Here is a 16,536-nt window from a genome sequence, read left to right on the forward strand (position 1 = left end):
TCAAGGTGCTGCTGTAACCCATGCTCAGGGTCAGCCTACAGCTGGGCTTCACACCTCAAATCATCTGTTTTCCCACGAGAGTCAAACTGCTCCATCTGCCCCAGAACCTTCTCACCATGGGACACCACTTTAGCCCTGCAGGCCCTTACATCACTTCTGTCTGCACCGCTCAGTAATCTTCCCTTAATCTTTGAGATTATCGTCTGTTATTTAGTGACAATGGCCAGGGTCAGCATGGATTATGCTAAAAACTGTACACTTCTGAAGGATGGAAGTCCTCTGATGAGAGGATTGCTTGTGTCTACACTGTCACTGTAATCTCCTTTCTTTTTGATCTCTCGACCCAAGTCCCCTAACTACCCACTCTGAACCCATCCTAGCTCATTCCCCGACTCCCCCCTGGGAAACTCCGCTGGCTCTCCTGGAAGGGGGGAGCTCTCAGGGGACGCTTCTCTCTGCAGCTGGTGCAAGCCTGACAGCATGGATCTTAATGCCAGGTTTCACTCCCTCCACTGAGAGCAGTCTTTCCTTTACTTTCATAAGTAGAAATATTCCCTGACTAGCAGCTAAACAGAAATGGGAATTATGATGCCATAAACAGCAGGATAATAAATCTGAATACTTTGCTAACGAATACATTTTCAAACAACTCATCTCCAGCTAGCAGAAGAGAAGACAGTCCATAGAAACTGTAGGGAAGAACAGTAATTAGGTCAGTCTGACATTTGTTGTCCTACGTTTGTGAAAATATTTTCCTGAAAACTTCAGTTATACAACAACACATAACCAAACTTAATACACACAGTAAATTGTTGGCTGTCATTATCTGTAATAAGAGGGAAGAGTTATAGTTGCAAAGCAGCTGCTGTAGCATTCAGCCCTATTCTGCTGGCAAGAAAATAAAACTAATGAAAGATTTAAAGGAAGAATGTTATGCACGAGCCTTCTCAGACACGCAATTAAATACAAATTGCAAAACACAAATAAGTACATTATAAACCACAGAATTGTAGGTCAAAGATTGAAATTATTAGCATTGTCAGAATCACATTTATAGCTTTCCTTCTGAAGCTATACACAGGATGCTATTCTCCTAAATGCTATTATTATAAATAAAACAAAACAGAACACTGCAAATATTTTCCCCTCATAACTATACTTTAAAAGCAGAACCATGCCTCCACTGTAATTACAGAAGATGCTATTCCATTAACAACTAATATTAGGAGCAAGTGGGAAAGTGAACAAGCCAAAGGGAAAAAAAATCTGCTTCCACGTATTGCTAAAAGAACCCATTCATAATTGAGTTTGCTGTTTAGTGATGAGGCTTAACCTCTCAATGGAGGCAGAAGAGCAATACAGTCACAACTAAGCTGTGTTTTGGGGTCAGGTGAAGTGGATCCCTGACAACATCTTTCAATCACTTCCAGATGCAACTATTCCTGGAGGCCAAAACCTGCTCTAGTTGGGAGATACAATTTCTTGACAAAGAGTAATAGCAGAAAAAAAGACTGAGTACATTTTCTTAGAAGAAGAATGAGCTTCACAGAGGTCAGCATTTTGTCTTTGTTGCTTCTCTTTCCAGAGCACCGACAGCAACCTCAAGCAAATCTGACACAGCATGCTCTGCATTAGCGGTTTTTTTCTTCCATACATCACCCTGTCTCTACCAATACCCTTTAGATACCTTGCCATTAATCTGGGAGTGGTTCATACACCTGCACTTCCCAAGGAGAAAACTCAGGGTACTCCAACCCCCATGTAGAAGCAACATACAAAACCACCTTCCTCTCCCTGCATCACAGGGGAGGGATTCACCTTGAGACTTGATTTCACTTCCTGCGGGATTTATTAAATCAGAGAGAAATGAAGCAAGAGATGCACCTTCTGTTGGGGGTTCAGTTTTTAAAGATGACTGCTGTAGAACATAAACTCTCATTAGTGACTGTACAGGTGCCATGTGAAGTAATGACTAAGACGAAAATTAAGAAACAGTGAAAAAAGTCTTCCTATTTTTGCTCCGGTAACTTGAGTACACAGTAGACGCCAGCGAAAGATCCATGTATGCATTCATGGTAGTTCTTCAAGATCAACACATTATTTGCTGTGCGCTAATAATAAAAGATGGGTGCCAGGCAAAACTCCAAATGAATAATATCAGCCTCCACAAATTCCTAGTGCCATGAGCAATGGTGTCCACATGATGAACACTACGCAACCGAGCCAATATTCCTACAATAGATCTTCACGTCTCTGCGGAATAATGAAGTTCGCTCCACTGTCAAGATACGTTCAGAGCATGTGTGTATGTATTTCATTATCAAGACAAAAGCCAACAGCCAAGTATTCAGCAAGAAATATGTACCATATTCTTGACAAATAGTGTAAGTAGTAAAAAGCTCCTGTTTCAGAGAAAGGAATATAGTCAAGTACATTTTTCTTCTTGCATGAAAGATTTTGAGTTTAGTTTTCCAGCTACAGAGTTTTATCGATGAAGCACAACTAATTTGTACTCTAGGTGAAGACTACTGTAAGATCTTTTAAATATATTTTCTAATAAGAAGTCAGCATGCAATCTATTGCAGTAAGTAGCAAAACAGAAAAAGAATCAATTTTCAGGAAGTGCATGGCTTGTCTGCTGGTGTAAATAATCCTTTGAAATATCAATTCTTGCAAAAACGTGTTTGTTTAGAAACTGATACATGAGGAAGGCTTTCCTCAGTCACTAAACTGTTCTAGCTGGGCCTGCCTCCTACAGCCTCAGTGCAGTTAGACATCTGCATTCACGCCAGCCTAGTTAGCTGCTGAAAACACCTTATTTTAAGAAGCTTTATTTTTAATTTTAAGAATTAAAATACTGACCTAGAATACCAAATCAAACGTTTTCAGGGCTACGATACAGGAAGCTACATTTTTAAAAAATCCTTTAAAATATGATTTCACACACGCCCCTTATGTTAACTCTGAATATATTGTTTGAATTATTGTTTGAATTACTTTTCAGTACTGTAACTCTTAATCTGTAAAATAAAACCTTTTAAAGTTAAACATTTCCTCTTATTCTGAGCCTCGCAACCTGACTTTAAATTTATCACAAAAGGTTTAACTACGATGTTATATTTCCCTCTTAGGAAACAAAGACGTAAATGAAGTACTTCAGTGGATTAAGAATGCTCCTTCCTACATCTTAGTTACTAAATTAAGCCCTTGATGGAGCTGAAGAGTTTAAAAAATCACTAAGCACTGTTCTTCGTCCATGGAAATGCAGTTTTCATAGCAAAACAAGATAGTTGAGCACAAGTAAACCACCACCAGTGAAGTTTTATATATCAGTCCTTAAAATATTACGGGCTGATGAACCGGATTGTCTTCTCCTTGACCACTTCACATACTGCCTTTGCCTGATGCAAACCTCAGTAAATAAACAAAGGGGGGACAATGCTACAACTTTTTGAAAAAATTGCCCCAGTCTCCATGGAGACAATTAATCACTATCGTCTTTTTAATGACCCTTATCAGATCAGAAAACAGATACAATGTCCTCCTCCCTCTCAGTCCTCTAGATTAAACAACTGAAGTTCAGCTGGAGTCTCCAAATGACTATTGCATGGTTCCCAGGTATGGTGATCAAATCTGGACACAGCAATGCACCCGGGACTTCACAAATATGCAGGCTGGAATAGTTACCTGCAATTTCTTATGGATGTTAACACATTGCACAATGAAAATCGAACTTTGTTGTTTATTTAACAATATAACACTCTCATCCTTTCCTGTCACAGTGCTGACTAGCTAGCTATTTGCATTTATGTTTTAAATTTCTCCTCAGCTGTGGCACTCGATGCTTTTCAGTGCCGAATCTTATGTTATTTTCTTCTAATTATTTCTTCAGTTTGCCAGGACCAACTTGCTTTTTAACTCTGTCTCCCCAATGACTTGTAAGCCCCTGCCAATGCCAGCTGGTTCGGTTTTTAAAAATTTACTACCTATTTATTGTTCCGATAATTAATGAAGACACTGAACAGAACTAGGATGTGGGGTTCTGCAGAGACATTTGCCTCAGGGACCTGCATCAGTATTTGAGACAATCTCACAGTTTAACATCAAACCATTCACAGCTACTCTTTGACAGCAATTTCTTCTCAACCTGTTGTGCAGTCAGATGACGAAAATTAAAGATGTATCCACACTCTATCAACTTATTGAGAAAGCAACATTGGCAACACCAAATGCCTTGGAAGGAAGATCACATTTACTGCCTCCCTACTCTTCTAAGTAGCCGAGTTCCTAATATTGCTTAACACATCTAACGTCTTGCTGCTACCAAAGGGGGAGAACTCGCTCCCCACTCACTCCTCTAATCCTCCCCATTGTAGCTTGCAGATGTGTGGTTTCCTCCCCATGGAACCCATTTGTCCTCCTCAAACTGCTTAATTCACTCAAATGCTAGAAAACTAGACATTTTTTCCATGAGCGTGGTTTTTTTTTTTTGCCATTTCAGCGAGTTTACATGGCTCCTGAAGGTGGGTACTGTAAAGCACAGGAGGCAACACTAAGTCAGCAGTGTGACAGGCCGCCCCATAGCAGGAGCATCCTCCCCCCAACCTGGTGGCAGGGAGCTGGTTGTGTTCTCCCTGTGTCTCATGGCACCACATCCTCTGTCAAAGAAGGAAATTAAAGTTCTATGACAGGGTCAGTTCCTGACAAGCCCATATTAATAATTTTATTATCTTTTAGATAACTGCAAGTGGATTATTTAGTATTTTTTCTAATTTTTGATCCATGCTCAAAGAGAGCCTTATTCACTTCTTTCTGATTAGGTGGTTTATAATAGCCCCCAAACACAGATTAAGTATTCTATAATATCTACCATCATCCTTTTCTTTTCCCTTCTTCCCTCACCCAGAGTCATTCAATAAACCTGTCTCTTGCCTGTCCCAAAATTTCATAGCAAGTACAATACATAATATTGTATACCACACAAATCCTTCTCTTCTCACTCTGTAAATCAGATTTGCAAATCACTGGGGAAATCCCCACGTCTGCCGTACCTGATAGAGCACTCCTGGGACCATTCTGAATTTTAGGCTGCTTCTGAGACCCAGAACAGTATGCCCACCTTTTCCAGTTATGCTGCACCCAGCAGTATCATTTGCACCTGCAATGATGCCCGAAATCTGCAGGTTTCTGGGTGCTTGAATCGCAGAATCACTCCAGTTTTGGAAGAACCTGGGGAAGCCACAAACAGCACAACCTTCATCTCAAACAACCTTTCCCTGGCTCACCTCTTCTGCTTGTTGTTGTTATTATCAGAGTGTGTTGACCCTACCTTCAGGGCAGGAAAATGTGTCTGCAAGGTCCGCTCAGACTGATGACATCCAGTATTTCCCTTGGAGAACACCAGCTGGAGTGTCCCTGGAGCCAACTCTGACACCACTCCTGCAGGTAACTAATATGGACAGATGGCTAATTTGGCCTCAGTAATCAAGCTTACTTCTGATAATGATAAAACATAACAATTCTAACAAAACATTTGGTTTTATACTAGCATTTCTGGTTCTTCTCATTTATTTTCCATAACTTTGACATTTGCATTCAGAAATCTCAAATTCAAAACATTTTCCCTGTTGAAATCAGCTTCTTTTTAGGCTTATAAAATAATTGTGGCACACTTTTCTCTGAGTATCTTTGTCACTCAAAATTATTCCATTAATAATATTTTGAAATTTATCTTCATGGATCAAAAGTTCCATATTCTGAGCTGTATTTGTTGTGACCAGTCAAACGAGTCACCTGGTATGACACTGCGCTCTCCTTGCTTCAGTGTAAATATACAGCTGCCCATTTGCTTTCCAATAAGACCTGTTCGCAGAAAGCTGAAATATAATTTCCATGCATTTTTGAGATAATAAAGCTATGCATGCATCAACTGAAGACAAACTGAAAGGGGTTGTAGCTAACATTAAATATTGGTAGAATTTATTTTTGTATTATTTCCTTAAATTTATACATAACAGATAAATGTCCAAAAATATTTTAGGAAATGTTTGATTTTTTTTTTTAATTTCTGCCAAAAAGCTAACTAACTAGTTAATTTAAATTAGTTAAATTATAAAGTAAGTTAACAGCTGGAGAAAATGAGGGAAGAAGGCCTAAGATGTGTAGCAAAGTTTGGCCTCAATAGTCCTCTGTGGACATTTCCATTTGACTTTAACACTTCAGCACCATAGTGTATTGAGTTTACTATGACAATTGGATGGTTGACAAATTCCTGACAAATTCAAATGCAGATAGCGCAAAAAGCATATGCACTACCAGTGACATCCAGCAATAAGAAGGAGCACAGCCCTTTAAGTCCTGTATTCCTGTGGGAAAGTGCTATTTCTTTCCTCAAGACCTTAAGTGTAATAATGGTTCAAAATATCAAAATGACCCAAATCCAGAACGTCTAATTCTTTTGTCAAGACAGGGAAGAGATATTTGTGATAATTACACTGAATTTTGCTCTGTTCCTAGCTTCGCCATGTGCCTCTCCGGCAAGTCACTTGTTCTGCGTTTCATCTATTAAATTCAATATTAATATCTTTCTACTTCAGTGGGATTCTTTGATAACACATTCACTAAAGCGTGTGATGCAAACAAAATCTTTTAAGGAAGGTCTTTAAAAGCTCCTAGTGAAAGGTCAAAGAAACAAAAAGTAATTTCTTTTCATTGTGTTCATGAAATACAAAATATTTTTCTCATTTCATTTCTTAAAACTTTGTTTCAATCCCAAGAAGAAGTGTGTCCATTGTCTTTCGGAGACTTTCAAGAGTTCATTTTAGCCAGCGGCTAAAATCTGACACAAATATCTGTCTTCCAAAGGAAAAACCAAAGTGGATTCACTTGGCACTGACCACGGGACCAGCACCAAAGCTTATTTCTCCCATATACATCAGTTACAGCAAAGACAGAGGTTATGTTTTCTGCATAGACTAGAGATGCATGATGATTGCCAAGGAGAACAATGCTTTTTAAGCTAAAGCAGCCTATTCATATTGAAAGGAAACCAACTGGGAATACTCTGACTTACCATGAGACAAATACTAAAGCACATAGATACCTAATCAAAAGCTTACCAAGCTCCCAATCCTAAAATGTCATTCCTTTTTTTAGCAAAACATAGCTCCAGCAATAAAAGCAGTAGATCAAACACTAGCTAAAGATTCTCATTATTATCTTAGTAAGAACGAAATTAATTTCAATTTCCAAAAAAAGGTGACGCATGGACGAAGAACAACCAAAGCATTTAACACATGGAGAAAGGGACTGTTCTTCCGTTTCTCTTAAGAGTGAGATAGATGCAGGATAGATCACATTTCAGCATTAGTTTAGGTCTATCTGGTTTTACATATCTTGAGAGGTTTAACTTTTGCCCTGTTTTATACAATAGGAGTTTTGTTATTAACTTGACTGAGACCAGGGTATCTTTTCCCGAGTTTCCCAGCCCTGCCTTGCAGGTTTCTGTGAACTATAGTTGGTATTTTAAACTGCTGTTCAAGTATTCACAAAGCAATGAATATATAATTGGGACATTTCTTTTCTCCTGTTTTTAACTGTTGCTTAGCTAATTATGCTCCAGAGACATTATCTGACTTAGCAGCAGCAATGCTGAATAATTCAGAAATAAGGAATATCAGATGTGCAGAAAGGAAAGCTGTCAGGAAAATCCCCAGGGGTCTGTTTTAGCTAACAAATCTGACAGCATATCAGTTACCAGCCCTGACTCTGGCACTGCAATGAGCTACACTGCTCCAGCTATTGTCATCATCTACAGTTTTTTTGAATCCCAACAAGAGAATCTCCAAACCAGTACATTCTTCAGACTGAAATACCTAACTTTGAAAAATGGATTAAGGACACCAAAGTTTACTTTTTCCATTACTATCATATCTCTGGAAGGATGTGTATACTGTTAACATTACTCTTACAGAGACAGAAACCGGAGAGACAAAAAAGAGGCTCAGAAAGGCAGAATCCTCCAAAGTAAATATTAACAGACTCTGACCTTATGGCTAACACCAAGTTTATTTAAACAGATAGCAAATATACAAGACACCAGAAGTCTCAAGGTGTATTTTGAATATCAAAATGCTAGTCATCCCTGTCACACTTCCACACACTTTACTTAAGAAAATCTTGCTCACTGGTAATATATGCTCATCTATGGTTTTCAGAAATTTCAGAATAATTAACTGCTGTAATTCTTCCCTTAAAAAAGTATTGTTTTTTTCCATGCTATTACACATGCAAATCACAATAAGAAAATTAAATCACAAAAAGAAAATTAATGTGTTTACTTGAGCTTTTTAATAAAACAGCATCTGTGTTAAGATAAAGTGATGGTACCAAAGAGTTCAGAGTCAAAATAGCTTTTAACTTAGATTCACATGGATTGTCTCCCCCCCAAACAAATAGTAGTTTAAATGCAGAGATATTAAATATTAGTTATATCAGGAAGGATCAAATAACTCAGAATACTCCTCCTCCCAACATACAGGACCTATCCAAAATACTTTTTGCTTCTGCCTCCAGCTTTATGAGAACAATTCCCACTGCCATTCTACTACTATCAACAATCTTGTTGCAAATAAGAAAGTAAACAAAAAAGCTATATTAATTTCAGGCTTCATTAGAAATGGAAGTGAAAAAACATCAACACTTATTGAACGAAAATGGACTCAAGTACTGGAAAAGCAACATCAAAGCTCTCAGGGAATCTTTCAAATACATCTCATCTTGCGGCTCTCCCATACATCTTGTGCCCGTTACCTCACCAGAACCAAGACTGGATCATTTGAACTTTTGCAAGAATAGCTGTTCCAAATATCTGAGATACGCAAGGTCAGATAATTCAGGAATGGATGAAACAAGTATCAGATAAGCTTTGGAAAGGGCAAATGCAACTTTAAGATCTATTAGCAGAGATCTTTCCAGCAGATATAGATCAATAGCACTGTTGAGGATTGCATGCAGTATGATGCTCCATACAAATCTGGCCTGCTATTTTCAAAAAAGGAGAAATGAAACTAAACTTAGAGCTGTGCCAGAACAATCAGAGGAATTATGGATCCGGTGTTTTATGAGAAGAGGCTGAAGAAGGTCATTGAAGTGAAGACTGACACAGGATGTGATTTCTCTTTAGCAACAGACCAGGAGTTATCTGACAGATCAAATATTTTTTAACAACCTGTCTGCTTAGGTGTATTCAATTGATTACCAGAAAGACCAGCATTTTCAGAGATCTGAGGCATCATCTCTGCTGCTGTCAAGTTGCAAGAAGTCCTCTAGCCCTGCTGGTGTCGTGGCTTTATGGGTTGAACTCCATGTCTTTCTGCTTCAGTTCTGCTCTTAGGGTATTTTGGATTCTTTGTTACATCCAGAATGTCACAACATGCGGAAATTTACAAATTCATTTAATAAAGTTTCATAATTAACTTTCCTTACTTATGTCAAATGAAACCATTCAAAAATCAGCTATCTTGAAAACTACCATCTATCATCTCACCAGGTAATTAATATTTCTGCCGGTGCCTATTGTTTACAGATACAGAGCAAAGTGCCTTTCAAACTTCTTTCAGTTATCTTCCACATTTCTGGAAAATTTCTCTTCCAGCTGGGTAATAGCTGTCTTTCCATTCAGGGCACGCTCCTATTTTGTGTTATTTCTGTAACTATTTGAAGAAATTATTCAGAGCAAAAAAAAATTTAGAAGAAACCTACTTCATTTAGCATCTGAATTCTAGCACTGTTTAATACAAACTTCTGTAGAAAAAGATACTTAATTCTAGGTGGCTTGTATGACTTTTTTGTAGATGCACCTGATGGGGCATCTGATCTAAACTGAGTCTCTGTAAAACTAACAGTGTGTGTGTGGGAGAGTTACTATTACTCAGCCCAAGCATCAGATTTCTAGTTTCACCATGCACTGTACTGTATTTATTCTTTATATGACTACTAGGGAGATTGCGTACTTAATATTCCTCACAATAGTTAAGGTTTTACCAATGTATCTTTAGTAGGAAGCTTTCTGAAGCCAGAAACTTGCTAATTAAGCAGAAGTTAAGTAGAAATGCCGGTCAAAAATTTTAAGTGCAGGTAGACAGGACACGACATCAGCTCTCATGGGGTGAATGCCCCATCATAAAGAACGAGAAAGCAAAATCTGTGGAGAAAATTAAGGTATAAAAGAACACCCTATGCTGTAATGTTGTGTCTATTTATTCTATGTACTCCCCTTCTCCCTGGGGAAATGAGGAAGAGGTTGTAGTGTCTAAAAGACAACAGAAGCATGACAGATTCCATCTGAGGCTGAGAGGAGATGATAACCTGACTTGTGAGGAAAAGGAGTAGGGGGCAGCTGAGATTTTTAAATATTCTGTAACCACAAAGGGCCAAGGGCTACAGCAAAATAAGTTCCAGGACTGCATTTGCCCTTTTCACAGCTGTTATCACACTGAAGAGTCATCATTGTCTATGATCACCAGCTTTTACAAACAGCATTTCTCTTCCTCTACAGTTACCAATGGATGAAATCTGTTCTGAAAGAAATTCTCATTATCAGTCCACTTTGAACTTTTTCTTACTAAACTTCAGCCTCGCCTCTTTGCTAACCTCTAACATTTGAATGGGATTTTGCCCCATCAGCCAGTAGGTGGAGATGTAAGTCCAGTAATTACTGCAGAAAACAGCTATTTGGCAGTCCTTGATAGAATTGAAGGTTTGTATAATACAATTTAACCGAGGTTAGATTTCTTAATAAGCATTAGATGAGACAGATGAAATCTGTCTGCAGTTAAGGCCCATGTATCAGCCCTCCTTGCCACAGACGTTCCTACAGCCTAAGGTCAGCTGTGCCTGTGGAGCTTAGGAAACTTTCATATTCAACAATTTATTAATGAAAGTAAAAAGGCAAAAAGTTAAATAGGCGATGAAAAGACATATTTTCTAATACCTGACCACGTGTTGTCAAGTATTTTAAAAAAGCTTGATCAGTATTCTGTTATAAATTTAAAAAAAAAGCACAGTATAAAAAAATGTATAGTCTCAGTCATCCCAATATCCACATTTTGACAAGTTTTGAGTCCTTTCATGCCTACAGAAATTATAAGCATGTTACTACCTTCCAGTAGACATATGAATGTTCCTAAAGTATTACCACTTTCATTGAGACAGTCACAATACTCTGTTTTGGTATTAAAAAGCCATGAATCTATTAAATTATCATTATAGGAACTCATACTGGAAATTGGTTGCAATAGCAATAATACCTTGTGATTTACGAAAAACGCAATCATATGTCTTAACATTACTCTGCTATAGAATAATAATAATATACCTATTTAGCAGAAATGGAAATGCAAACAATTACAGGAATATAAGAGAAAGTGTAAAAATTAAGGCAATATAGTTAGACATTTATAATAATTTCTTTGTTTTGGTTATGCTGCTTGATTTAAGGTCAAATGAGAACACTCTTGAAATAACAGGGCCCATACGATTTAGCTATATCAACTAATTACATATATTGTAACTGCAACTAACAAAGGACTATTCTTCTTCCCTGAAAGCCCTTTGAACAAGTCAGGAACAGATAAAGATTGTGCTCTGAACAGTTTTGCTGTTTAAACTGTCATTCTGTCAAAAAGAATCACTACAAAACATGCTAGGCATTAAAACCTACTGCAAAGCAGTGAGCTGGGGACTTGAAACATTTCCTGTGGGCTGAGAACTTTGGAAGTTTGCTCTCCTTCAGTGCCTTCTGGGAGTCTCTTTGAAACCACTACCCTGAGGTCCCCAGACAGTGGTCTGAAAATACTGCTCCAAACTACTTTCTTCCCTGCTGTTTACCTTTTCCTCGGGTACTCTGAGACATCCTTTGCATGTTTGCAGTGCTTTGAAAAGGAAAAATGTTGTTACTGTTCTCCCACGCTGCTCCTGGCTTATCACCATCTCTTCCACTCCTAATTCACTGCATGTCCACAGGTCATTTGTACTTATGGGAAAACAGAGTGGTTATTTGCCCTAGCACAAAAAAGCCAGAGAAGTTCTGCAGAATCAGCTAAACTTTCTGCTGGAGAACCAGGAAAGTGGAGGGAGTGGGGTGTCCTCTCTCCTTGCAGGCACCTCATTCTCTGTAGGGGGCAAATGGACTTGTGTAATTTAATGCTTACAGCCCCTCTCCAGCACTGAAAATAACACTGACACACCAACTCAACAACAGAAAAGATCAGAGGGGTTGATTTTCCAAATAATCCACTTGAAGAGATAGTCATATGCTGTTTTCCCACAAAGGAAATAGGTATTTTTGGAAATGAGCAAAGCTGATATATGAATCTTGTTCCCTAATGAAGGACACTGTCCTAGCAGTCTATGGAACAAAAATGTCAACTGCTTTGAGCCTCATTTGTTCCTGGTCTCTCAAAAGATATGCATAGCATTTTATAAATAAACTAACACAGCAAAATTTGGAGTGTTTATCATAATTTTCACCTCACAGGTTGCTGGAGGCATTTGCCTTTGCCTCTCGACAAAACTTGTCTTCCAGCTAGAATAACGATATTTTGGTTACTTACATGAAAAGAAAACAGATGCTAGTGTGTCTAGGGATAATTCAGAATGTGATCCTGCATGTCTTATTTCCAAGGTCCTCATCATGTCAATACCTATACTGAACTCTCCTAATATTTTAAGCAAAATTTGTATTAACTCTCTCTTTCTTACTCAAGTCTCAGATAAAAGATCTGATTCACAGATAACTGCCAGGGTTAACAACTACAGAAATATGGAAGGGACATAATGACTGTCAGAGAGATGCAAAAACTGCTGATAGCCATTACTAAAAAGTGATCACCTATAACCCAAAATCAAAAAGGAAATTGTCTTGAGAGAGTGTCTGCAAGCATTGTCCTGCATCTAATTCAGTTCAGTGTTGCATTAAAAACCTGTGTGGTGCAATTCAGCAACCCTACTCCATGGAGCTTTAAATAGGGCTTTGTGCATAACTGTATCAGTTTGGAACACGTGCCCATGAGGTCCTAGATCTTGGTCTCAGGTTGGGAAAGGGACCTGAACAGCCATCTGCCATTGTGCTGTAAATCTGGTGCCATCTAGAGCATGTGGAGGAAGTCTCGTGTACCATTTTATAAAGGTTTGCTTGGCAGGAAGCAAGGCTTCCAAATCTGACAAATTTTCCAGGGCCACAGAAGTGGTACATGCTGCATTGTTGGCTGAGAAAATGGAGGAACCACTGGATGTATTGTTGGAAAGCCAGAGACTTCGCATATCTTGATTTCTGGCATGGACCAAACAGACATTCTTACAATCAGGATTTAGAACAGAGTTTGCCGTTTGCTTGAACCCCAAATAGAGCTCAAATAACATTGCAATAGGCTGTGAAAATTGGAGGGTTAATCAGAATTCAAAAATCTTAGCAAACTGAAGAAGTGAAGTAAACAAAGGCCAAAAAGATAAAATTCAAAATGTTCAGTTACAAAGTATCACACTGATCTTGGGATAATGAAGACAGATCACTTTTTTGGACACGGCACTTCAAATAGATATGAAGACAAATGCCTTGCCTTCAAACATGTGAAATCTGAATTACAAGAGGAGGATGATGAACACTTGGCTAGATACCAGTTCTGCAGAAAATGACGTGGAGGTTACACCACAGCACCAGCCTGGCATGAACTAACAGTGTCAAGGAAATATAAACAGGAACATAGCCTCTGAGACAGGCAAAGTCACCTGCCCTATTCTACTAGGCAACGATAAGGCTTTGGCTGGTGCAGTATCTGCTCTCAGTATGGAAAATTCCAGAGGAGAGCAAAGATAATAATCAGAGATCCAGAGAACATGACTTATTAAGAGAGATTGAAAAAAATAATTTACTTGAAAATGAACAATGAACTGATCTGACATGAGTCCTCAAGTACTTAAAAGGTCTTCTCCCAGTGTACATGACAAAATATAACGGGGTTAAAGCTGTGGCAAGAAAGATTCTGATTAGATATTATAAGAATAGTACTGAAACACTGGCTATATATAAATTTCTTCCCAGCCCCTTCTTTTCATGCTTTCAGCACACACTGCATTGGCAGTTTAATTTCTTCAGAGTGGAAGCCAGGAAAATCTCTCACCTCAGGGCTAAGGGGGTTCTATGCCAAGATAGCTGGACAGTCAGAATTATTCTATGTAGTCAAAAAATCAGAAGGTATATACCGTCTGGTGAAGATACTTCTATGCCACGCTTAGTTGATCGCCTCTGAAAAAAGAACCATGGGCATTGGAGGGGAAGGGAAGAAAAGCACTGAGATACTGCGGAGTATCTGGCAGACCCTGTAGAGTAAGGGGGAGATGACACACACACATACCCCCCAACCCCAACTGCTAAAGAGTATTAGAAAAATTGAACCAACGAGCATGTATGCAATTTGCATCAATGTACAGATTTGGAAGCTGTTTGGCACACTGCGGGGGTCTGGGTTTAGTCTTTGTTCTCTCTTCTGTTGGAAGCAACTGTTGCACAGATATGGGCTTCAGATAGCAATAGGTCATTCTTTTAAAAACCCACAACAACAACCAAACAAACGGAAGTGGATGCAGATGTCAATCCCAACTTTATGCTGGAAAGTACTATAAAATGTAAGAGAAGGGTGTTGGTTTCCTGTTTCTTAGTACCAATAGGTCTCACCAAGTTCTGCATGAAAGTTCTAGAGAAAATGGCTTGAAAATATAAAATTAAAAATAGAAATAATTATTTTAAAAGTGTGATTTCTTTTTCTTCATGGAAAATTGTTCAGACATGATTTTATAATTTTGAAAGCCAAGTCATCTGTATCAATAGCATGTTGATAGTGTTAAATAGCTCACCTGTAATCATTGAGCAACTTATCTCTGTCTTCTTCTTGGCCACCATCCCAGTCTTTTTTATACAAAGAACTATTAAATTAATGTCCAGAAACTACTTAGTTTTCTAATTACTGGTAGTTTTGGTGACCCACTCTATGAATCTGCCCCAGCATATGGGCATATAGACTGTCAAGCTCTAAAGTTAATACTTTTGTGAAGTAGCAGGCTAACAGCTCTAGAAACATTACATTCAAGATGTTTACATTTTTGTCCTAACCATGAAGCTCCAAGTGTAAAAGAAAATTGGAAATATGAGTTTCCACAGAAGCAGAAAAAGCATAGCTACTTTGGCACTGCAGCATCAAGGCATTATGAACAAAATGTTTTCCCTTTTGGCTTGGGAGGCATGAGCTACTAGCAACATTCAAGTGAAAAGTTGTGTATCAAACCTGAATCTACCCAACTCAACCAGTACATAGGACTCAGCTAATTGCTTGAGTGATTCCTGTGAGGTTATAAAAAGTATACCAGCAGCAGCTTTTTATCTTTGACAGTTTTGGTGTTTGTTTTTTTTTTTTTATTCTGACAGGTTACACTCTCTGTAGAGTTATCTCTTCTGACCTGGCCTTTAGAGAAAATGTACTGGTTGTACAGAACTCCTACAATGAAATCCGACCAAAGGCAGGGGAAAACAATTGAATATTCATATCTTCACTCATAAATGGTGTGTTACTGTCAGCATTTTTCATTGAAAAAATTCTGAGATTTTCATGGTGCCACAGGTGGACAGCAGTTTGTAAAAGCTATTGTTATCTCCACTAACAGTCTTCTACAGACCATAGCTTGTCAAAACAATAAATCTAGACCTTAAATTACACAAACTCACACTGGTTAGAGACCGCTTCTCTGTAGAATAATGCCTTTGCATCAAACATTCCTGTAGCACAGTTCAAAACAGTAGATTATACTCAGGCTTTAAAAAATAGACAATTGTTTCTGATTGCGAGAGGTTCTATGAATATGTTTATAGGCAGAAATCAACCATAAAAGACACAGACTATAAAGCACTGGGAGCTATAGAACAGAAATCATTGTCCAAAGCACTTTCTAAACTTCAGAAAGTGATCATAAAATTGTAAAAGTACTTGTCAGATTTGAAATGCAGTCTTAGCAAAGACTTTCTTTGCACCAACATGTTGTTAAAAGTATACACAAAGACTGAAAGTAAGGAGCTGCAGAAAAACAGAGTATTTCTGAGAGTATGTCATATTCAAATAAAAGAGCACAATGACAACATCTTGCATAATAATAATAATATGATTTTACATGTGCAAATCAACAGAAGGTGCCAGGTAATCTTCCAATCTAACACACAACTGGCTACATTAAGGTCATACATTACACCCAACGTTGAGAGTCTGTGATGCAAGGAAAGAGAAAAATGTGCTGATCACCTAATTTCATCCCTTGACTACGTCCAAAATTTTGCCAAAAAGTACATCCATAAACCATAAATGGCCCCTATTACTGTGAGACCTCAATCCTATAAGCTTTGCCAGACTCTTACCCAAAGTAGCCTTGCGATGGTGGGGTGATTCTATTCCTACTTTATAAATGGGAAACTGAGTACAAGAACTAAAATTT

General features: G+C 38.2%; 1 protein-coding gene across 1 annotated transcript in view; it reads right to left on the minus strand.

Annotated features, from left to right (window-relative positions):
• Window positions 1-16,536, minus strand: part of LOC104070179 (polypeptide N-acetylgalactosaminyltransferase-like 6) — a gene marked incomplete at both ends in the record, with an annotated part of 69,862 nt that overhangs the window by 42,414 nt on the left and 10,912 nt on the right. The gene's annotated exons all lie outside the window — the stretch shown is intronic.

Source organism: Fulmarus glacialis, unplaced genomic scaffold (assembly GCF_000690835.1).
Source record: "Fulmarus glacialis isolate BGI_N327 unplaced genomic scaffold, ASM69083v1 scaffold40562, whole genome shotgun sequence".
Lineage (NCBI taxonomy): Eukaryota > Metazoa > Chordata > Aves > Procellariiformes > Procellariidae > Fulmarus > Fulmarus glacialis.